Raw genomic sequence first — 26854 nt, 5'->3', positions numbered from 1 at the left:
GTCACTACCACACAATGCGTGATTGTTATTTATGCACAAATAAACGAACGGGTTATAGTCATTGGCTTACATGTTATAGGTTAAGCGACTGTTATTTAAATTGTTTTTAATAAAAACATGTCAATGGTCACGGGTTACGGATCAAATGACTATTATTAATCAAACCCTTAACGCAAACAAATCCTTGCAATCAGAATCCATACAAAGCACCAAAATCTATATCAGTTTCAACAAATCTACATCCGTTTGACTTTAGTTAAAGTACGATTTATCCTTAGTAATGTGAGTTGGTAACTTCGACTCTAGTTCAACAAATCCAAATCTATGTCAGTTTCCTAATTTTTTGAACACCCACATATTGAACTTAATTAACTCTTTCAGTTTAGAAAATCACCTAGTTTGCTCTTTCGACCTTTTACAAGTCAAACTTTTTAAAATTCCTTAACTACGTCGGAAGCCAAACCTTGATGCGAGAAAGACCTGAAACCAAACTGTCCAAATTACCAGAATCTAGTTTGTTGTTGCCCGAAATGCCCCGTGAACCAAAATTTAAGTTTCAACAACCATCCTTACAAAAGAAGAACCTACAATTTAACCCGAATTATCTTTAACAGATCTGTTCTAAAACAAATTAAAATCCTATAGTTTTTGTCACTAGCCCATAGTCAAAAAAACCTCCGCGGCTCCAATTATACCCTTACATCAAATTGAACCCGTAATTAACCTGTATACACGAAACAACTCTTTTAACCCATTATTAATTTTGTGATCTTTTGCAGTCAAAATGCATTCAAACTGAAACACTTGTAGATCACAAAATACAGATTATTGCTGGATTTAAACTCAAGCATCAAATTTAGTATTCCAATGACGCCCTTGATCACATTTTGACCATTTTCACACCTCTAATTCTATCTTATGTCTAGGTTCTACAAACCTTTACACATATTAATTGTTTCTCCAATCACAATTAAAGCATTAATTATTTATAAAATTGCCGACAAGATAGATACGCGGGTCACTACACCAACCCGATTTCTCCTCAGTTTCTCTAGCAATAGCATTAATATTAACATTAGCATACATGTAACAAAGTTATAACCTTTAACAACCTTTAATTACTTATGCTAACAGCAAACATAATATTGTATTAATTCGGTTCATAATTCTAATGTTACATGAGGATGAATTAGATTAGTACTGTGATAAGTAAACTTGATTTAGAGAAGGTGTCAACCGAACAAAAGGTAAGAAGAAAGCGTTAGGTAACAACATTAGTTTGCGGGAAAAAAAATTGATAAAAGCAATGATCACTTTGGCATCTAACTCTACCTGATTTAAAGTGACTCATTTGTGGCGAACGATGACAAGTCAATAGTTTAACCTCCCTCAGCCAATTTCTAGTTTTTAGATATTGAGTCAGTTTATATGATATGAATTTTATTATAAAGACGAAAGAAGTTGTAGAACCTTGTAACTATATTGATAGCAACCATATGGGTGACAAGCCGATAGGGACAAATTAAATGAGTCTGTATATACAGGTGGGATCGCTCGATTTATGCGGGTCAGCTGGGCAAATACCCATTTGGGTAACCATGAAAGTGGCTTAAGGGATAACTCCATGCAGCTCATACAGTGCACGCTTATCTTCAGGTTGTTTGTTTTACTAATTAAATTTTGTTTTTATTTACTTTTTTTATTATTGGAAGGTAGTAATCAGTTTTCTATTGTTCTCTACGTAACTGAATCCTAATTAATGAATGAGGTAGATGATAATGTTTGAGAAGAGTTCAAGTGTGTTATTCATTGGTGAAGTAATATTCTGTCTTTGCTAACTCGATTTTGGCAAATCGAGAAGGTGATCTAAGGCACTTTGGCTCCAGTTATTGGTGGTGTAACTATATCTAACAACTAGACTCGTAGCCCTACCGTTACTTGGGTGGTGAATCTACATCCCAAGATAGCCGTTGATCTATCTGGAATCTATTTTTTTTTTGTTGGTGTTTTGAAATTGTGTTCCTGAACTATTTTTACATCACACCCCTTTAAAAACAACCAAAAATGAAGATTTATTAAGGAAACAAAAGGAAAAACAAAGTATTTTGAATCCTATTTTGATAGCAAGTTACACTTTAGTAGTCGTTAAACTTGAAAAATATCCTAATTTTATAATAATTTTACAAATTTACAAATATGGAAATATTAGGAAAATAAATAGGCAAACGTTTACCAACAATCAAAAAAACAAATCCAAACCAAATAGCCAACGATTCATACATAAAGATTCAAAACATAGAAATACAAAGGCTTGATAGACAAAGAAGTAAATTAAAAGCACACTCAAAACACAACTTTATCATTTACATGCGAAAATTGTTTGTTTTGGTGAACAATTCCAAGGCATCTGCATATCGTAACTTGATCCAAAAATTAAATACGTTGCCTAACAAGCAAAATACTTCAAACTAAACATTCACTTTAATTAGTTGAGTAATCAAAGTTTTCTTTAACTTAATTGAGTAGAATGATACAAGCTTAAAATTTATAACTTAACATTCACTTCAATCATAGTATCGTGAACTTCAACATTGTTAGCAAAGTTCTTCTTTAACTTAATTGAGTAGATTACATGCCAAAAAATCTAATTTAGAATCCACTCCAACCATAAAGCCGTCAACTAAGGCATAATCATCAAAGTTCTTTAATTTAATTGAGTAGAAATGATAGAAACTCATAAATTCTAACTCAATATTCACTTCAACCATAACATCGCCAACTCGTATGTCGTATTCAAAGTTCCTCTTTAACTTAATTGAGTAGAAATTATAAAAGATGAAAAATCATACTCAAAATCTACTTTAACCATAACACCATCGACTTGGGTGTAGTCAACTAGTCATCAAAGTTCTTCTTTAACTTAATTAAGCAGAAATCATACAAGCTCAAAAATTCTACTCAATACTCACCGTATGATATAATACCCCGGACTCAGGTTTCTTTATCAAAGTTCTTCTTTAACTTAATTGAGTAGATCAAAGTTTTTCTTTAACTTAATGGCGTAAAAACGATACAACCCCAAAAATTCTGATTCAGTACCACTTCAACCACAATATCATCGGCCCGAGTGTCGTCATTCTTCTTTAACTTAATTGCGTAGAAATTGTGCAAATCTAACACACTTGTAACCTGATACTCATCCGCACCATATTTTACCAAATCATTTCCAATAAGTTGGTTTTCCCTTCCAAGCTACGCGTTTAGTTTTTAAAAGAGTTAAATCGTTTAAACAAAACAGTATTTCCGAGACCACCTATTCTAACTATACAAATCATAATAAAGGGGATTTGCATAAACGAGCCTATCCCCTTCCCCCATCGTATACATCTATCTATTACATGATGTTACGCCGATCTAAACACGGAACCCTAAGTTGATATCAAGATCGGTAGAAAAAGGTTACCTTCAACTTTCGCCGGCGATGTTGTAAGTAGCCTAAGGATCGACGAGTATGTCTTGGAGAAGATTTAGGAAGAATGATGGTTTGATTGGTGTGACGGCGTATGAAATAAGTGGGGCTTTTATAGCCTGTCGATTGGATCTGAAACCTAGACTGGGTTTTGTTTTTCTTTTTTTTTTCTCTAAATAACATTTTGTTGATTTTAGTACAAAATAAATTTTCTTTTGGTAATGATCCGTTTTTTGTTCTTTCTATTTTCAAATAAGGTTTTTAAAATTCACGTTTTAAATTTTATTGAATAAAATAGAGATGAGAATCAAATAACAGGAATTGGTCTCGAGCGTTAAGGAGCTTTACTTTGAAACACAGTTCGATTAAAATATTTAGATTTTTATTCTTAATAAAAATTTATCACGGATAACCCTTATAGCATATACCTTTCTGGTTATCTTATTTAACTCTAAGGAGCTTCAAAATAAGACTAGACGACCTACTTCATTGTCATGTTCTAGTTTAAAGAAGTTTTACAAACGATAAGCTAAATGCCAATCATCCAAGTTATAAAATCCCAAGACCTTGACCGCTTGAGCACATCATTGTTGAACTTTTCCTACATCCAAAGTGAATAACAAATGTTAGTATGTTATAGGCTCGGCTCCGAGAATGCGAAAAAAATTTGGGCTAAAGGCAAAATTTTTTTGGGCCTCTAATAAAAGAAACATTTTTTTCGGTTTAAACAATTTAATTCCAAATTGGCTTACTTTATTATGATTTGAGTTGTGTAAAAAAATTTCGTAAGCTTAAAAATGTCTTAAATAAGATTAGAACCCACAACCTTTTGGTTAGATGTCATACCCATTACCACTAGATCAAACTAGTGGTCATGTAATTGTGTTGAAACATTGAATATACATATATTTTTTCATAAAAGTAAATATAATTTAAAAAAATATATTTCGGGCCTAGCGGGGTGTCGGGCCTGTGGCCGTCGACTACCTCGCCATACCCATAGCCGGCTATGGTATGTTATAAGAATAATACAATGGATAAGGAGGTTACACGAGAAAAACACAAAAGCCATTATAAAAATTGAATGCCCCGCGTAAGCAATACCAATTAGAGGGTGTAGCCTTACGTCACCTAAGGGCATAGCGTTACATCGTCTTGGCGTAGGGTGAGCAGTGGCTGGCATAACTAGGTGAGGCACGACATAGGGCTATGCCAGGAGAGGCGTACCTACGATGAGGGTTGGGTTGCACACCATTTTATCATCTTTGTCTTAATTTGACTCCATTTTCAGCGAACACACTTAACACTCGTTGTACCCTTTTTACCAATGATAAAAACAAGTTTAATGACTTTTCCTTTATTTCCACTCGCTTACATGATTTCCTGCCACAATATTATCATAGCGAAATTCCAATTCGAACCTCTAAAATAATATAACCATAAAATCTTTGCAAAGAGGGAAATCTCTGCTTACAACCTGCATGTTTGATAAATACAATACCATATCCGCCAAGTTATACTTAAAATAAAACACAAAACGTACTATTTAGTCGTCAACACCAAGTTTTATATGCTTTTTAATTACATTCCAAAACACTTAATCCACTTCAAGTAACAACATAATGAAATATAAGATCGAAATAGTCAATACTAACATATCCATGTTAGCAATGCAAGGTATTCCTCCATTGTTAAGACCTATGTTTTGAATAATGGAAAGTACCAAATTCCTTGGTACTATATTTGCATTCGAAAGAGCATACCTTTTGAAGAAACTAAGGAACCAGTTTGGCGATCTTTGTTCATAATGGCTCGGTTACCTAAACGTCTATCGGTTAGATTATTAGCCCAAAATTTCACAATTCCTATCACATTATGAACCACCACATGATAATACTGCCAAAGCATCATTTATTTAGATATTCCATACACGTTAATAAATATGGTTGCTCAGAGAATTTTAATACCTTGGTCAAGCCGAAATAAAAAAACCTCGCAAACCATGACAAATAACGGAATACAAGTTAAATTTTAAAAAACGACGATTAATGTTATAACAATAAACATAAAAAATATATAGTATTAATGTAATACCCCAATTTTCAAAACCCTAAATTGAGTGCTTAGAATTAATATAGTTACTTTAATATAAACTTAATTTTTTGAACTTGTTTAAAGGATTTGGTATGTTGTTGAAATATAAAAGTAATTAAGTGAAAGATGAAGTATAACTAAAACAAAACTAAAAGGACTGGGTATGTAAATAATAGATTTAATTATTATATAAAGAGCAAGGGTCTTTTTTGCCATTCCCTGAAACTTGAGTCATCAGCTTCAAATTAAAGTCGTAAGTTTTAAACATGATTTCCGGCTAATGTTTTCCATTGAATGTATTTTCTGACGAGTTTTAAACATTAAAATTAACGACCGAATCGACCAATCGACGATGTCGATTGACTCGGAATCCTTTCATGAAAAAGATATACACATATATAAAAGTTTTGGACCCCAAAAATTACGTGCCCCAGTCGAAGGTGCGGCTCGCACACCCTCCGGGTCGGCCCTGCTAATAAGCTTGGCTATATAGTTAGTCAACTAAAACACATGTTACCAAGGAATATCAAATACGAATAAATACTCGTTTAAGACTATGTTTACATTGATTGATGCAAGCATTTTTCCTTGTGTAAGAGATATTCCATCAAGTTACCATTTAACTTAGAGCATCCATAATAAGGACTCCAAAAAAAACACCAAAAAACATGCCTAATCACTCGCCACATCATAAAAACACCCAAAACTTGTTCGCTATGGGCGTGGATGGTCGGCGGCTTAGGGGCGGTGCTGGGGGAACACCGTTGAGGGGCGGCATGTTTTTTGCCGTTGAGGGGTGGAAAAAGTTAATGATGAAGTATAACTAAAACAAAACTAAAAGGACTGAGTATGTAAATAATAGATTTAATTATATAATAAAGAGCAAGGGTCTTTTTTGCCATTTCCTGAAACTTGAGTCATCTGTTTCAAATTAAAGTCGTAAGTTTTAAACATGATTTTCGGCTAATGTTTTCCGGTGAATGTATTTTCTGACGAGTTTTAAACATTAAAATTAACGACCGAATCGACCAATTGACGATGTCGATTGACTCAGTATCCTTTCATGAAAAAGATATACACATATATAAAATTTTTGGACCCCAAAAATTATGTGCCCCAGCCGAAGGTGCGGCTCGTACACCCTCCGGGTCGGCCCTGTTAATAGGCTTGGCTATATAGTTAGTCAACTAAAACACATGCTGTAACATTCGTTACTTTTCAAATCCGAAACCCGACTCGTTTAAATTTTTTTTATTTATTTATTTGATTTTAGATATAATATTGTACAAAAACAACCCTTAGCCAACTTTAATTCATTTTTGAACCACCAACCATAGATCGAGGACCATTTAGCAAATATTATTCAAAGTATTTCCTTCCTTCTTCTTCCTCTCCCACCACCGACGATACACCCCCCCCCCCCCCCCCCCCGCCTTTCTTGGACCATAATTCACAGGTTAAATCAAGTAATTAATCTTGCCAAATCAATTGTTGACCAAAAACGCGTCACACCGACACCCTATACATGGTAAACGTTAACAGATTGACAACTACAATGTTAATTACAATCCGCGGCTGCCTTTGACTCTAAAACACTATATAAACTCGCTAATAATTCAATTAAATTACACCACATTGTCCTCTCACCAGCGCGAAACAAAACCCTAACTCAATTCTCACATTCGATGTCGTCAAGACCTGATTCGTGTTCAAGCTCCAGCCGCGAGACGTACACCACCATTAACCATCGATCCGTAACCTTTTCTGGTAATTATAATGTACTTTATGTTCGTTTTCCAGCGATTAAGGTTAACCCTAACCAATTTGTATCAACTATTATCCATTAATCAGATTTGAAAACCTAGGGTTTTAATTGGGGAAGAACATGAACCAGACCCTATGGTTATGTATTTTCTGTTTCTGTATTTTGAACAAGGCAAGGCGCTGGCCTGATGGCCAGCGCATGTTTTGCTAAGGTTAAGGACCGGCCTAGGGCGTGGGTTCGAATCCCCAGGCCCGATTTTTATGTTTTAATTGTTATTGTTTATTTTATTTACTTTTAATCAAATTTTATGATAACCATACATGTATAAATTCTTAAAAATGCATTTTCTTCATAAAACGAACTCCGGATTTAATGTTTTCGTACTTTTGGAATTTTATTAACCTTGTAAGATACATATTTATGTGTATATATGTATATATATATATACGTCGAACATATAACAAGTATAATGACAAAAAAAAACTTCTTTTGCTTAATAAACCGAACCTCTAGACTTGTCGTTTTTCTTCATAAATCTTTTATATATATGTTATGGTAACTCGTTTAATCACCCAAATTGTATTCATTTTAATGATTCATATACGTATAAATTTTCCAACTTTTATCACTTTATAAACATTTAATGTTTTAACGTAAAGATAGCAAATATAATAATAATAATAATAATAATAATAATAATAATAATAATAACAACAACAATAAGGATAATCACGTTAATGATATAATATACAACAATAATAAAATAACAATAAGATCAATAACCTCATCGAGACCCAAGATCCGTCTTATTTTATATTTAACTCACTTTATCGTTATCAACTAGGATTAACTATCGGCAAATCTCGAGAAGCTTGACCGTTTTCATCCTAGCTCTTTTTTTATTATCTCGTCCTCGTTTATCCTACTCTATAAGGTGAGTTTACATATCCCCCTTTTTTCATCTTTTAAGTTTTGGGGGTGGCATGTATACCCTATTTACATTACACATTTTTATTTACACATCTATTCAAAACACAATTCAATATATGTTTATGTGTGACTATTGCATGCTTTATGATAATGCTTTATGTGCTTAATTGTTTATTTTATGTTTTGTGGTTGGTATCTCATCCTCATCTATCCTCATCTAGTATGATCATACATTTACCCTAGTACATTGATTTCGTATCAATAAGAACGGGTCCACATCTACTTAGTATTTTACATTTTCATAGAAATAGTTGTCACACCCCCATTCTAGGCCTAGGCGTGTGATCAATAGTTGGTACCACATTTGTAAATAAATCAGAGTTGCGGGTTAATGCGGAAGACTTATAAAAACATGTGGATTTATATTATAAATATTTACAACAAAAGAGACGAGACAAAAGTCCCGTTTAGTATTTACTTGTTTATATGTTTAATTAAAACATCATATTTTAATATCTAAACAAAATTATCCGAGCCATCGGATTCTTGAGATTCTTTGTCCTTTAAGCTCTATTCCTGATTACCTGCAAAATGTTATAAAAATACGTCAGCAACGAATGCTAGTGAATATCCTGATGCTAAAAATATTTTCTTTACTTAATTACCCCTCGAGACCACGTAAGCCTCGACCCATCTTGGCTTAGGAATAATCAAGTTAAACAATCATTATAAACTCGAGTCTCTACACTAGGTCACCTCAGCAAAATAGAGTTGTGGGTTAATGCGGAAGACTTATAAAACCATGTGGATTTATATTTTAAATATTTACAACAAAAGATACGAGACGAAAGTCCCGTTTAGTATTTACTTGTTTATATGTTTAATAAAAACATCATATTTTAATATCTAAACAAAATTATCCGAGCCATCGGATTCTTGAGCTTCTTCGTCCTTTAAGCCCTATTCCTGATTACCTGCAAAATGTTATAAAAATACATCAGCAACGAATGCTGGTGAATATGCTGACGCTAAAAATATTTTCTTTACTTAATTATCTCTCGAGACCACGTAAGCCTCAGCCCATCTTGGCTTAGGAATAATCAAGTTAAACAATCACTATAAACTCGAGTCTCTACACTAGGTCACCTCAGCAAAACACCGCAGCGTTTCGATGTACTTAGGTACCATAAATATACACAAGGCCATTCTCATTCGAACATACTTTGGTTCGGCCCATCATGGCTGGAGGTCGTGACCAGGCGTGGTGCGATGTGCCCACCGCATACCACATATGTAAGGATCCAGACAAACTTATACCACAGCCTGAGGGCTAGGCTTATACTCTTATTTACAATGTTTTTAGAGACACATAACCTCATGTAAAGTTTTACACATAACACGTTTGTTTGTTTGAAAACAAGTTTATAAAAGTGGGGCGTATTCACCTTTCAAATGGGATCAGCTTCTAACACCGTCCGTTGAGTCTTTCTTGCTATCTCGCACCTATAGTACGAGTATAACTATCATTAGTCGGATACACGATCCGGCTTAAGACCTTTAGTCTTATTTATCTCGATGAACCTTTTGTTCATGATCTCATTTTACTTTAAAACCTTTAGTTGAAAAGTAATATTAATAAACCTTTAGTTTATTCATAAAACCCTACGTTTCTTCTTCTTTAAGAAACGTATTGTTCTTTCTTTATAATTTAAGTATACTCATTATACTTAAATAATATATTTCATAACAAAGAATAATCTTATAAACTTATATATATTCATATATATATTTTATCTTTCTTTTCTTCATTTCCTTTGTTATATCTTTCCTTATTTATCGAGAATAATATCGACTTGGAGGATTAAGCCTTTATAATATTTTATTATTATTTTGGTCGGGCAATATGCCTACCTTGTTTGGCTTAGAAATACCCTTCACACTTGGGCAGCACTTCGACTCTATCTTCCTTATCAATCTTTCCTAATCAACACCTTCTCCTTTGCACGCTTATCGAGACATCAACCCTTCATAGCACGTACTTCGAGGTAATCGTCGGGATGTCGTGGCAGCACCTTCTTCTTGTTTGGAACGTCGTCGGGGAGTGGCACGATTATTGAGATATAACACGAATTACGAGAAATCGGGTACGCAAAACGAGGTGGATCGAGGATCGGGTCTTGGGATTTTAGAGAGAAGCTAGAGAGAGAAAGTTATGTGTGTTTTGGTGTGAGGATGGCATGAACCCGTAGCTGCTATTTATAGGGCTGACTTTGGACCCAATCGCGGTACGCGGTGGGTCTCTTGGCAAGCCATCGCGTACCGCAACGTAGGCTTGATGAGTCAGTGCCTAGCCCTGCCACGTGGCAGGCACCGCGCCACAAGGCGACACGTGGCGACAACCGTTGCCACCGTGTGCCACGTGGCACACGTGTCACTTCGTGTCAGATACCCCATCGCGGTATGCGATGGGGCTTCCTTCTGATCCATCGCGTAACGCGATGGGTCAGAATTTCAGAAATTATATTTTAGCCCCTTGAGTTTGGAAATTGGCAGAATTGGTCCCTTTACTTTGGAATTTTGACATTTTGACATCCTTCTGATACCTTGTTCGAAAGGCGATTTTCAGGATATCTTCGGATTGAACTTTAAGTTGGTGATAGACGGAACGAAGATCGATTTTTGAAAAGAAGCTAGCACCTTGAAGTTGATCGAATAGATCATCGATTCGAGGGAGTGGATAACGATTCTTGATTGTAACCATGTTGATGGCACGGTAATCAATATACATGCGCATGGATCCATCCTTCTTCTTGACGAACATTATCGGTGCTCCCCATGGTGATGAACTTGGTCGTATAAAACCTTTCTCGATGTAATGCCCCGTTACCGGTAGCCCTACTTTAGCGTCGGATTTACTCATATACACAGTTCTTACAAATCAGAGTTAATTAAAACTTTCGTTGAATATAAAACTTTAACCATTTATTACAAAACATTTAATCTTTTCTTTAAAATCATAACATAAAATATCATATTTAAAACATAGTTTCTTCCATCTTCAGATACCAGCCGTTCAATCCATGCCATGTGTCATCCTCATGCCCTCTCAATGAACATATGTACATGGGTGCATACTAAAAGTCAGCTACGCTGAGTGGGTTCTAGTTAATCAGGCAACATACAATTCGTTCTCATACATTTTTACACGTATCCGAAGACACGTAATAATACTGTAACTCTGTATAATTATCCATAAGAGGAACGTCACATAATATCAAATAAGGGAATCGGTACTACTACTCGTACTGTATATGTTTTCCTTGAAAGGAACAATCTATATATATTATCCATAAAAGGAACACTCTATATATTATCCATAGAAGGGACACTCTATACATATATTATCCATAGAAGGAACACACTATACATATATTAGCCATAGATGGAACACTCTATATATATATATTATCCATAGAAGGAACACCCTATATACTTTCTATAGAAGGAACACTATACTTTCCATAGAAGGAACATGATACTATCCATAGAAGGAACATGATACTATCCATAGAAGGAACAATATACTATCCATAGAAGGAACATTATACTATCCATAGAAGGAACACTATACTATCCATAGAAGGAACATTATACCTTATCCATAGAAGGAGCTCAATATATTATCAATATAAGGAACACCGTATATAAGCTATTATGTAATATCCATGTAAGGAACTAATCTCTTCCTTTGGCAATACGTGCAATATCCGAAGATCATTCACGCACCGACAAGCATTATATGATAACTACCTCGTATAGCATCTATAGCATACACTTACCACTTAAGGTAAGTGTATTCACACCTCACATCGAGTATGCACACAGCCCCGAAACATAACAAGGAAAATGGGGCTAGAAACTCACCTGAAGTCGGTTACGTTCATCGTTAATCGTAATCCCCTTCTTGAGCTGTGCACGGCTAACTGTATAACAATTACACGTATCAATCATCTATCGCTATCTATATTGCGTTTCTAGGTCGATTATAACCCACAACGAACGGGGGTCCGGGGGCAGCGCCCCTGGTAGCGGGGTCCTAGGGCCGGCAGCCCTTAGCGGGGTCCAAGGGGCAGAGTCCCTGGCTGGGGTTAAGCCCCTGGAAAATTTTTATTTTCATTAACTGCCTTAACACATTTTCCATTAGACTTTTTAATTATTTTCTAAGCTGGGCTTATTTAAATCAGGTCCAAATATCCATCATCTGGCCCAATTTGGGTTCAGGCCCAACAGAACTGTGGCCGAGAACTCAAGACAGAGAACCCTTTTTGACCAAGAACCCATATGGTTTGACCGAGAACTCGCGTGTTGACCAAGATCTCATATTTGGCCGAGAACTCTTTGGCAGAGAACCCTTGCTGACCGAGAACATGGGTTGACCGAAAACCCGTGCCTGGCCGAGAACCCTCAGTTCTTGCCGAGAACACCCAGCTCAGTTCATCTTTCCACTTTTTATGTTCTTACCATGCTCTTCTACTGTTCTAAGGTTCAATTCATGAACTTTTAACCCTTAATCATCATTAGTCATACCCGTTTCACACCCATTACTATCACGGCTTCAAGATCTATCCCGTTTTAGGTATAAAGCTTAGACCTTTATACCTTTAAGACGTTCTAGGCTAGATCTAGGGTTCATCTATGAGCCGTATATAACCATATGTCTATTAAGTCCGTTTTAATCATCAAGTTAGCATTTTTATGTTGTATCTAGACCCGATCTAGTCTATGTTCAAGTTTCATGGCTATCCGTTCATAAAGACGTAAGCTTTAGGATCAAGAACATACCTTTAATCGATTTCTAGGGTACGACTAGCTTAGTTATGAGATTTGATCTTCTATTTAGCTTGATATACGATCTTGGACTTGTTATCTTGCTTGTATGATCGAAGATCCTAAGTTACGATGCTTGTTTGTGTATGAGGATGGTGGCTGGCGGCTAGGGGAGGAGTATTAGGCTTAAGTGTGTGTTTTTAAGGTGTAGAGGGATTAAGATGGATAATATGAATGGAAATGGAAAGATTTAGGGTTTAAGGGGTATTTATACTCCCTTAAGCCCATGGACTCAAAGACCATCTTTCCTTTTTGGTCCATGATTAATTTCCTTTAACTAGCCTACTTATCCTTTTATTATTATTTACCCACTAACTCAATTACTTCACCCGACGCAACTAATACATTTAAATATTATTTTAGAATTTTCGGGATGTTACACTCGAGAAGCTCGTCTAGTTGTTTCTTCAGTTCCTTCATCTCGGTTGGCGCGAGGCGATACGGAGCTTTTGCGATCGGAGCAGTACCGGGAATAAGATCAATCCTAAACTCTACTTCACGATCGGGAGGAATGCCGGGAAGTTCGTCGGGAAATACATCGGCATAATCGGAAACAACAGGAACGTCCTTGATTTCTTTGGGTTTATATTCCTCGGTGACGTAGGCCATGAATGCTAAGCATCCTTGATTTAAACATTTATTAGCCCTTATCATAGAAATTAGTCTAACTTGGCCAGCGTCTTTATCCCCTTCAATTCGAATAGTTCGTTTATTCGGGGCTTGGAGTTCGACGGTCTTGCTATTGGAAAGGATACGAGCATGGTTGTCGGATAACCAATCCATACCCAATACAACATCAAAACCAGCAAGAGTCATGGGTAACAATTGAATAGGCAAAACATAACCGGCTAATAAGATTTTTCCGTTTTCTAGAGCTTCGGAGATTTTAATTGTTTCGCCACTAGCGGTCTCGACGCTTAGAGTTTTATTTAGTTTGATTAAAGGTTCGTTTAATAGACTACAAAACTTATAATTTATAAAACTTAAATTGGCTCCTGAATCAAACAAAACACTAGCATAAGCGTTGTTAACTAGGAACGTACCGGTGATAGTTTCCGGTGTGTCGACCGCTTTCTTTGTATCAAGCACAAAGACTCTTGCATTGCCCTTCTTGGGCTCGTTCTTTTGACCGCTACCACCCGCACCACCAGCCGCGGGCTTATTCTTGGGACACTCGAAGCTAAGATGTCCCATCTCTTTGCAGTTATAGCAGGTCATCTTCTTTTTCCAACAATCGGCCGTAGAGTGGCCGGGTTTGTGACATTATTCACAAAGTTGTGGAGTTAAATGGCATCTACCCCTATGATATTTCTTACAGATTTTGCATTGTGGGATGCCGGGGTTGAAGCCTGACCTTCGTTGGTCAACTCCCTTACCCTTGAAACGGGTATTCCCTTCCTTCTTCGGGTCTTGCATCGTCATGACCCACTTATCTTCTTCTTTATTGCGGATCATTCCGCCCATCAAGTATCCAGCTAACTCCATCGCGGAGTCAGCGGTTTGTGGTACGTGTGACCTCACCATGTCACGAATTTCTTAATGGGCCAAGAACTTGGTTTGGATTTGGTCCGTTTCATGAAATTTCGTGTTATACTCACGAAGGTTTGTTCCAACAACCTTGTGAGCCAAGAACTTGGTTTGGATTTGGTCCGTTTCATGCATCGGACAAAATTTTGACATCAACAACTCCTTGAACTCGTTCCATGTCAGACTATACATCAACTCCCTTCCTCTACTCATTATAAACGTGTTCCACCACTCAAGCGCTTCGCCTTTAAACATCAGGGAGGAGTATTGTATCTTCTCCTCGTCCGAACACTTGCTTGTAATAACGATCGTCTCCATCTCTTCTAGCCACCTCATGGTTGTGATGGCTGCCTTGTCACCATGGAACTCTTTTGGTCCATAGTACTTGTTAGGGCCCAAATTTTATAGTCGGATCTGTGGTCAGCTCAGTATCCTAAATATGCTCGGGATCCTGAATATGTTTAGGATTCTCATATAAGTTTAGTATCCTGAGTATTAATGCTAATAAATAGATATTTCTCTATTGTTGTTGATTTATAACTACAGATATTAATTGTTATTTACTCCATGCAAAATACACGGTTGGTGGTTACATAAAACGTGTGGAATGAGTTATAACCTCTAAGATTAAGGGCCAGGTAATGGTTAATGGTCAAATATTGACTATTATGCTGAAATCTCGCACTTATAGTTAATATAGCACGTGGGAGAACTCTATTATTGTCAGGAATCATTTCTATGTATAAGGATCCCGGATTTACTGACAGGATTTCAGTATTCGGTATCCCTGATAATTACTAACTGTTGTATTATCCCCGAATATTTGAGGATATTTTGCAGATGGGACTGCGTTTGACGAGTGACTCCCTAAAGAATCAGTCAAAGACGTGAGGTGTAATGGTTAAGAGACCAAGTCCAACATATAACTTCGCATTTAAATCCATTAAACCACGTGATCAAAGCATGAAACGTTTTTATTAAAGACAAGGGCGGATTTCCCGGGATTTCAGTTGTAACTTTTTCTTATTTAAACGAGCTGATAGATACGTTTAGAACACACACAACACTTGTTTAGCTACTAGCAATTACTGTAACACTTAGCACTCGATATGCTATCAGCTCCACCACTTGTAATCACCTTTTTGTTATTAATAAAAGTGACGGTGATAGTTTTCACCGTCCGGGGTTTTTTGTACCAGAGATTATCATAATCAAGGGCTTTTTCCCTTGTAATCACATAGATGTATTCAATCGTTTTATCATCAAGCACTCCACTTCACGCACTAATTTGATCAAAAGTTACGTTGTTAATTTTTGACCGAAATAGTACTTAAAGTCTTTAAACAATATCCACCAATCTTAAGTTTCTTAAATTCTTTTCTAACGCCCCCATCGGCATTTGACTCATGCTCACTTTCTTCCTCACGTGAAGGTCGAGTACGGGGTTTAGAAACAGATTTTCGGGAAGGATTTTTAGAGTGAGTATGTTTTGTTTGTCTAGATTGGGATCTATTTTCAGATTCTTCCTGAACAGCTTTCTTAATCATTTGTTGGATTTGTTTCAAATATTTGTCGGGGATTGGTTCCTATTTCTCGGGACCTTTCCCTTTTGCTTCACGTTTCTCGGCTTCCTTTCGGGAAACCTCTTGGTTATCACTTTGTCTAGACATTCTTTATCTTTTATTCTTTTATCTTAAATTTTAACATATTTCTTTTCTTAATATACAAGTTTATTTATTTCAAATTTATATACATATCATAAATGATATGTATATTATTTTACAACACACTTATATATCGTTTAAGTGTTATATAAGGTCCTATCCTTATTACATATGATACATACATTACACATAACATACAAACTATATTACACACATAAACTTCATATCTTGAACACACCATCATCACCATCCTCTTAGTCTTTCATAAATTTCTTCACCACCTTCGTCAGCTTGTTGCATTTACGAAGAAGCTTGTCTCCTATCTTCTTCTTTTTATTCTCATTCACATCAATCTTCTTCCTCAACTCATCTGTTTCTTGTAGGGCTCGATCCAAATGTTTCTCCTGGGACTGAGGCATGTCAGTCGGATACCCGTACCTTGGAGGTGGGTCGCGGTAACCCATCATCACAATGTCGTAGTGGTTCTTGGGATCGGGGTATGGAGTTGTAGTCACATCAGAGGGATAATTGAAGAATGCATCGGCTGCTTCATTTTGCTCACGGATCTCATTGGCCCGTTCTTCAATGGATGGAATCTCACCTTGGTATGGTGGAAAGCTTGACGCCTTACCTTTGAGTTCATGGAGAAATTTCATATATGGGTCGACAAAACCATAGCTTGGGGTGGAGTGTTGTTCTTCCTCTGGTCTGGTTATTCATTTGGATTGTCCGGGTATTCTTCCTCGGGGTCGGTTTCCTCTTCCGGTTCCTCTTCGGGTTCCTCTTCTGATTCATCTCCGTTCATTGCCGGCATGCGAATTTTCTCGTATGGCATCGTTACTCTCATCTTGGGCTTGTGAGATTGCCATTTTTTGTTGATGCGGGAATCAGCAAAATCCATAGTTGAAGTGCCGGTATGCCACCTTCGTTGATCAGAGTGGCATTGCATCCATTCGGATGAAGGAGACTTGGGTTCCTCCTTGATTGGTATATTGGAGAGGAAAGCATACGAAGGATGAGGATTTGGTGGTAAATGTGTTGATACTCCGGATGGGTAATATGGTGGAATTTCGGTTGGTAGATAAGTCGGAATTTCGGTTGGATGATATGCCGGGACCTCGGATGGTTGATACATCGGTAAACTTGTTGGATGATAGCTGGAATGTCTTGGTGCTTGGTATATTTGATGTGGAGTGTTATCTATATGGTAAATTGGACTTGGATTGGGGTTTTGGTTATGTTCTTCGTTGGAATTGAAGAATGATTCAAAGTAGTCCTTACTCATGATGTCTTTTGGAAACTTGTAATATTTACCTGCTCTTCTTGCTTCATTATCATAATATTCCATTAACTTCTCGTAAGACATCTTGATAGGTGGTTTATATTGAGGAGAGGGAAAGAAAAGGTTACCAACCAATCTTATCCCTATTCAAATAAACAAGTAAATATTTCCTATGCTTGAATCGAAGCTTGGGTATTGTTTTATGATACCCAATTTGCTAAGATCGATGGCTCTGATACCAACCTGTCACACCCCCATTCTAGGCCTAGGCGTGTGATCAATAGTTGGTACCACATTTGTAAATAAATCAGAGTTGCTGGTTATTGCGGAAGACTTATAAAAACATGTGGATTTATATTATAAATACTAGTCGAGTGCCCGCACGATGTAGCGGGAATACAATTTTAAGTTAAGGTTGTTAGCGAGCCAAGGCTAGCTTGACTCGAACTTTACATCAAGCCGACTCAGCTCAGCTCTAAACTAAAGCTGAAATCTTAAAGTCGAGATTGTCTTGATTATTTTTGATATTTATATAACTTGAGTATTATTAATTATATTTTTGTAAAACATATAAAATGAATATAAATAAAAGAATAAAGCTGAATAATTTAGATATACACGAGGGGTCAAAGTTGTACATTAAATAGTATAATACTTAATAAGTGAACTTTTTTTTAATTGTAACAAGCTTATTTATATTTGTTATCAAATAGATAAAGGGTTAGATATGTAACTAATGAGATGAAATTGTAACCATTTATGTTTAAAAAACTTGTATACTCCTGCATATATTTATGCAATAATAACTTGTACATTTCAAACCATTCATCTAATTTGAAAAAAAATTATATTGGAACGTAGACAAAAATAAGCCCGTTTAAATAGGTTGCTCGGATTTTTTTAAATCATATTTTTGTAAAACATATTAGATTAAAATAAAAAAAAGTATAAAGTTGAGTTAAAAGTGGGTAAACATGAAGGGTCAAAGTTGTAAGTAGTTCTTGAATTACAAAATTTGAGTAAAGTTGGGGTACCATAATTGTAATTATATTTGTTAAAACTAAATGAACGTGGGTTAATATGTTGAAAAGACTACCTTACCCCTTTGTGTACATGTACTATATGCATTAAAACTTGTAAATTACTTAAAAATTTGCGTCTTAATTTACCCCTCTTTGATGTATTATATATAGTAAAGATTTACAACAAAAGAGACGAGACGAATGTCCCATTTAGTATTTACTTGTTTATATGTTTAATAAAAACATCATATTTTAATATCTAAACAAAATTATCCGAGCCATCGGATTCTTGAACTTCTACGTCCTTTAAGCTCTATTCCTGATTACCTGCAAAATGTTATAAAAATACGTCAGCAACGAATGCTGGTGAATATGCTGATGCTAAAAATATTTTCTTCACTTAATTACCCCTCAAGACCACGTAAGCCTCGGCCCATCTTGGCTATGGAATAATCAAGTTAAACAATCATTATAAACTCGAGTCTCTACACTAGGTCACCTCAGCAAAACACCGCAGCATTTCGACGTACTTAGGTACCATAAATATACACAAGGTCATTCTCAATCGAACATACTTTGGTTCGGCCCATCGTGGCTGGAGTTCGTGACCAGGCGTGGTGCGATGTGCCCACCGCATACCATATATGTAAGGATCCAGACAAACGTATACCACAGCCTGAGGGCTAGGCTTATACTCTTATTTACAATGTTTTTAGAGACACATAGCCTCATGTAAAGTTTTACACATAACACGTTTGTTTGTTTGTTTGAAAATAAGTTTATAAAAGTGGGGCGTATTCACCTTTCAAATGGGATCAGCTTCCAACACCGTCCGTTGAGTCTTTCTTGCTATCTCGCACCTATAGTACGAGTATAACTATCATTAGTCGGATACACGATCCAGCTTAAGACCTTTAGTCTTATTTATCTCGATGAACCTTTTGTTCATTATCTCATTTTACTTTAAAACCTTTAGTTGAAAAGTAATATTAATAAACCTTTAGTTTATTCATAAAACCCAACGTTTCTTCTTCTTTAAGAAATGTATTTTTCTTTCTTTATTATTTAAGTATACTCATTATACTTAAATAATATATTTCATAACAAAGAATAATCTTATAAACTTATATATATTCATATATATATTTTATCTTTCTTTTCTTCATTTCCTTTGTTATATATTTCCTTGTTTATCGAGAATAATATCGACTTGGAGTATTAAGCCTTTATTATATTTTATTATTATTTTGGTCGGGCATTATGCCTACCTGTTTGGCTTAGAAATACCCTTCACACTTGGGCAGCACTTCAACTCTATCTTCCTTATCAATCTTTCCTAATCAACACCTTCTCCTTTGCACGCTTATCGAGACATCAACTCTTCATAGCACGTACTTCGAGGTAATCGTCGGGATGTCGTGGCAGCACCTTCTTCTTGTTTGGAACGTCGTCGGGGAGTGGCACGATTATTGAGATATAACACGAATTACGAGAAATCGGGTACGCAAAACGAGGTGGATCGAGGATCGGGTCTTGGGATTTTAGAGAGAAGCTAGAGAGAGAAAGTTATGTATGTTTTGGTGTGAGGATGGCATGAACCCGTAGCTGCTATTTATAGGGCTGACTTTGGACCCCATCGCGGTACGCGATGGGTCTCTTGGCAAGCCCGTCGCGTACCACGACGTAAGCTTGATGAGTCAGTGCCTAGCCCTGCCACGTGGCGACACGTGGCAGGCACCGCGCCACGTGGCGGACGTGTTGCCACGTGGTGACACGTGGCAACAACCGTTGCCACCGTGTGCCACGTGGCACACGTGTCACTTCGTGTCAGGTACCCCATCGCAGTACGCGATGGGGCTTCCTTCTGATCCTTCGTGTAGCGCGATGGGTCAGATTTTCAGAAATTACATTTTAGCCCATTGAGTTTGGAAATTGGCAGAATTGGTCCCTTTACTTTGGAATTTTGACATTTTTGGCCCGACATTTGCGTGAAGTTACAATAGTATACTCATCATTTACATATGAATTGTGGTTTTTATCTATATATGTATCTCAACTAAAACTTATGTATTCTCACCAACATTCGTGTTGACAAACTCTATTTTTATACATGTTACAGGTACAAGTAATTTACATTGTTCAAGATCGAAGAATTTAGTTTTACCTTAGGATATTATTCAAAATACAAAACATGATGTAATTGTTGTTCTGTTTATTGATTTCCTGTTCTTGTTTTGATTTTAATGAATTGAATAATTATTGTCACTTTAATTAGTGTTTTTCGAGCTACTGTCCAATCAATACGTTACGCCCCGGCATGTTCCGCCTTTGGTCGGGGTGTGACACATGTTACCAAGAACTATCAAATACGAAAAAATACTCGTCTAAGACTATGTTTACATTGATTGATGCAAGCTTTTTTCCTTGTGTAAGAGATATTCCATCAAGTTACCATTCCACTTAGAGCAGGACTCCAAAAAACATGCCTAATCACTCGCCACATCATAAAAACACCCAAAACTTGTTCGCTATGGGCGTGGATGGTCGGCGGCTTAGGGGCGGTACTGGGGGAACACCGTTGAGATGCGGCAAAAGGGGAAGGGCGGCATTGGAACGGCCGGTGGTAAATAGGGTGTTTTGGTGGGGCCACCCTACTTTATCTCTCTCATACACACACACACATACTAGTAAAAACCCGCGCGATGTGACGGCGACAACACTTTACAACGCAAATACTCGTTTTCTATTAGTTTATTAATCCAAGTTATTTATAATGAAACTTTTACGAAGCTGAAGCTAATCCACAAAAGTAATTTTTTAGAACAAAAAAGACTCAACACAATTGCAATATACATATAGAAAAATAATGTATTAACAAATATATGTCGTTTTGTGTATAGTAGGTCTTCAATTAATACAACTTTTAAAAAATTAAATTAAAATAAATTAGCACAAAGCAAATCCCATATCACAATGCCTACAAAATCTACTATCCCATAAATGAATCGATATGTGTATAGTGAGGCTTCTATCATTCCAACATGCAAACTCTAGCACGTGAAAATCATCAGTAGGTGAGTTAAGAATTTGATTGAGGAATCATCTGAATTGCAAAATGGCTTTGTTCTGATCTAAATTACGAGATAATGAAATAGAAAATAAGAATTAGAGACATAAATCTTATCCACACAATTTTAACACATAATCAAAACATATTATACTAAATGAAAATATATTAGGTTAGTGTTTTAAGAAATGCATAGCGTATATAATAAAGTCCGTACATGCTCAATGAAAAGGTAGTAGAGTCTGTTATGCAAAATAAATCCATTTTTTACACATATCTCAAACGGTTCAGCTTCCTCATATTCCTTGATGTCAGATACTCGTTTACAAGACATTTCCAACGAATTGCCTATAATTGTTATTCTCTATGGCGTTACTATTGTATAAAATGGCGGTGAATAGGAATGGCATTAAAAAAAAGTTAAGTGTCATTTTAGTACATGTGTTTTCGTCAACTACGCAACTTTAGTACTTATTCTTTATTTTGTACAAATGGCTACCTCAGTTTCAAAAACATGTAATTTTAGAACTTTTTACTAACCCCGTCTAATTTTCTCAGTTAAGTCAAGTGTAATTTGGTAATTTCCTACTCTTCTTTATTTTATTTATGTTTTCATTCTCTTCTAAAAAAAATTATGTTTATATATCCAGTAAACAACCCTCCTCTCTCCACCGGTCACTGTCTACCGTCGTCTATGGATTCCGACCACCGTGTTGAAGCCCAGAGACCTCATCTGCGAATTAGTCCACTTTCGGCACACTAATTTCTCCTTCACCTCCTCCCTTCAAAACTCAAATCCTAACCTACATTTAAATAAACCCCACTTTACATATCAAAATCATTTGCTACCATTAACTTAAATACTTAATCGCAGGCTCCAACAACCATCCAATCGTCTCTCCAACAACCTTGCTCCGCCGTAGACCTGAAATCGATGTTAGTTTTCATTCTCCATAGATTAACATACCTGAAATCAGGAACCAACCACTTTTTGTATGTAATTTACGCTACATGCCTGAAATTAGTAACCATCCGCCGCAGATCTGGAAACTCCGGCCACTACCGCTGCCAAACATATGAATAATCGATTATCTAAATCCATGATTGGCGCCGCAGATCTGTCACCGCCAACCATCCGTCGCAGATCTGGTTTTTGTTAATTTGAATAGTGTAGCGTAAATTCGTGGCTGATGTGTTCAATTTGGGGCTGGTTCTCCGTCGTAGACCTTTTCCGGAAAACCGATCGAGTTCACCACCACATCGGAAAATCGTAGACCTTTGCCAAAAACACGTCGGAGGTTGCAGATTGTTGTGGTTTTGACGGACAAAATATTTCTCATACATAAGCCATGATTTTTAATAGGGTATTCTAAAAATGGTTCCAGAATCAATTATAATTAGGCCATTATCTTACAAGAAAAGAAAAGGATAAAAAAATAATGAAATTACCAAATTACCCATGACTTAACAGAGAAAATTAGACGGAGTTTGAAAAAAGTACTAAAAATGCATGGTTTTTGAAACTGGGGTAGCCATTTGCACAAAATAAAGAATATGTACTAAAGTTGCGTAGTTGAAAAAACCACTTGTACTAAAATGGCATGTAACTCCATTAAAAAACAATATGTAAGTTCAGTACGGCACATACATATATTTATGTGATAGCTTATGTCTTATCACGAACAAGTGTAAATGGAATACGGTCTATCCAATCGATTGAACTCGAGTTATGTTTTATCTATAACGGGTCAACGTCGGTTATCCTTCACTACTCAACAGACCGGCACGGTCTGTGTTAGTTTATTATGGGTATTGGTCGTATTATGCGCGTACTTAATACTAATAAAACATAACCATATTAACCCATTAAGAGATAAAGCATGACCGAAATTAATATGTTACCTATAAAACATAAGTCGAGTTACACCCATTAGGTGGACCATATCCCATTTTGACCGGTTAGTGATAATTATGTCTTATCAGTAACAATTTTGCTATAAATTTTATGTTTTATCAATACCGGGTCATTGGGGTTTGGTCTCCTACATGCAACAGATTGAAGAGCTGCATCGAAACCAAGCAAACAACTTATATCATACATAAACAAATTAAAATTTCATTATGAAAAAAACTAAATATTATATTCGATGTTTTTTTTTCAAAACATCATCATTAAATATATATATATATAAACAGTAGTTATAAATGTATTTATATTAATTAGAAAATAATAAACTACACGACATAGAGCTTAAAAATGTACCTATAGGCAGCGAGCTTTAGAAATATAGCTAAAAACAAAATCATGAACCTAACAATTGAGAAGGGAACGATGTCATTATACTGCACAAGATGAATATTTCAATCCATACATTCAACAATCCAAAAAAGATTTTAAACAAAAAAGGTAAACCGATGCATAGTTTAAAAAACTAACTGCATTAGATGACAAAATTTATATAAAATAAATAATTTCAGCTATCTATTTACTTCAGTCTTGGTCAATACCTTGAGATGTGTTACTCGATCAGCCCTCGTCATAAGTGTTTCTAAATCATGACTCTTCATGGTTGGATCAAATTTCAAACAGAACACATCATCACCTAGATAATATTCGGTCAACCTTGATAGCAGCAGCAGCAGTCGCTCCAAAAAAGATACCCACCTAAAAAAATGAAACAAATAAAAATAAAACAAAAATAACGCATTCTAGTCATATGCACAACATCCATGTGACGAACTTGGGTATCATGTACAACTATAGTCTAATATATCTAACTGATTTATGAAAATGAAATCTTCCTAAATGTTCAACAATGCTAATCAACCTCCACTTTTCAAAACACTTAGTTTGTGCAAATTTAAACTATTTTGAATTATAAATCCAACAAAATTATGTAAAGAAATCTTATCTTTATATCAACCGGTTGAAGTAACAATGCCTATGTACCTCCCATGTAAAATGCTTATAAAAACTTCTGCCACAAAAATCATTTGCATAAAAACTTTCAAGAAAGTTCAGTTAATAAATTTAAACAACTGTAAGTGGAAATGTTTTTCAGTTGAGCAACTGATTGACCTTAGCTACTGTTTAAGGTTTGACTCTGCCAACTCTAGCAATTGTAACCCTATTCCCCCCCCCCCCCCCCCCCCCCCACCACCACACACACACCAAAAAAAACATCTTTGGACTTTACAAAATCGATGGAAGATGAAGGCTGCAGATGATCGTAGTCAACCAGAGTGAAATCAGAGAGAGTGAAAAGTAGATCAGAGAAATCTGAGGCGGTGGATTTGAGGAGAGAAGAAAAGGTAGTTGTGTGTGTATTCAGATCAGACTATTCAAAAGATTTCAAAAGGTGTTTGAATTTTGAATCACCATTACGCGGGATGTATGGCAGTTGCATTATGAAGTTGTATGTTGTGCTTGAAGAGTAGTAATACTCTTAATTTTAAGAGATTTTGGTAAATTACCATTGTGTTATCCTATATGTATTATAATATAGTATATATAGTACAGATAGTATAGATATAGATATAAATATAGATAGTATAGATATATATGTATATATAATAGGGAGGTAAAGGGGCTTCAAATCATAGCGGGGCAATGTAGATCTGGAGATTTTTAGCCCCCAATGTCACACCCCAACCTACGACGGAAATGCTGGGGCGAACTGATTGTTCATAGCTTTTCAAATGTTACTATCAAGCAATATTATAAGTTTTAATATCTATTTAATAATTTCAAACAAATATTCATGTACATCAATGTTATAAATAAACAATTACATTAAACATCCAAAATTAAGTTCTTGTATCTTTTCTCTAACATGCATCCTAAGTTGCTTCAGACAATCTCGATAATCACGTCACACGATAACCTGCATATGCGTTGAAAATAATATAGTTTGTCAATACAAGGTTGAGTGAGCAACACACCAGTTTATATGTACATATAATATATAACAAAAATATGTAGTTGCAACAAGTCACATGAGAATAACAAATTAACCAAATAAGCAAGTATAACTGAGATGTCGAGAAGCACAAAGGCTAACGACTGGCGTATGATCATACTAGACTGAGATTATGTTGGACATCTCCGAATGCGAAAGCATAAAAGAAAATAAGCGCATAAACAAGTAAGGTATAAGTTGTTAACACATAAGACAATAGTTGCAGGTTGTGTATAAGTATATATGAAAAATACAATTTACGCATATGTCCCCAAAACGTGGAAAACAAGTAAAATAGGGGAATGTGGTACTCACTTTAGCAATTAAGCAAGAGATGAACAAACGCGGAAAGAACGATAGTAATTAAGAGTCATGCTCTACGGAAGTTACCAACGAGAAACCCTAAGTAACAATAGTTGCGGAATAAGTATGAATTGAATAAGGAGTCTAAAACTAAAATAGAGATTCGGGATTTGATGATTGAGTGAAATTTTGCAAAAGCTATTATTTCATTAATTTATTATAAATTTCATTATCAAGTTTTACCGTAATAAATATGATTTAATAAATAAAAATACTTGAATAAACATTTATAAAGATTTTATAGTTTATATAAAGTGAGTGTTTTAAAAATATTTATTTTAAACTAAAATACCTTTAACATATACATTTTTCTTAAATAAGATTTCTTATTATATTAATATTGTAAATAATATATCGTAAACAATAGATGGTATTATTTATAAAATATGATCTATATTTGTTTTAATACGTAAATTAACGTGATGAGTTTTAATTAAGTTAAAGCCCTTTATAATTATTTAATACTAAAACCTTTAACCAAATTTAAAAACTATTTATATATATGACTTTAACCAAGGTTCGAAAAAAACTAGTTAATGTGTCGGTTCTTATTTTATAAAAATACCGATTAATTAATATAGTTATAATATTTATAATATAGCTTATTTGATAAAAACATGTTAAATGATTAAAAACCAAAAAAAAAGAACAAGAAACGGGCTGGGGGGTTTTGAACCCACGTCCCTAGCCTCCAAACAAGCACAACATCGCACCCCAAGCTAACTGAGACGGGGTGCCAGATGATTAATAATTGATATAGAAACAAGATAAACAGATGCATATATGAGCCCTAAAAAAATTCAATCGATCAATACGTTAAACGTT

Source organism: Bidens hawaiensis, unplaced genomic scaffold (assembly GCF_021521415.1).
Source record: "Bidens hawaiensis isolate Kalapana, Puna unplaced genomic scaffold, B.hawaiensis_p1.1 tig00000237_1, whole genome shotgun sequence".
In the NCBI taxonomy this organism is placed as follows: domain Eukaryota; kingdom Viridiplantae; phylum Streptophyta; class Magnoliopsida; order Asterales; family Asteraceae; genus Bidens; species Bidens hawaiensis.
The sequence above is the reverse complement of the archived record's forward strand: the minus strand, read 5'-3'. Positions refer to the sequence as shown.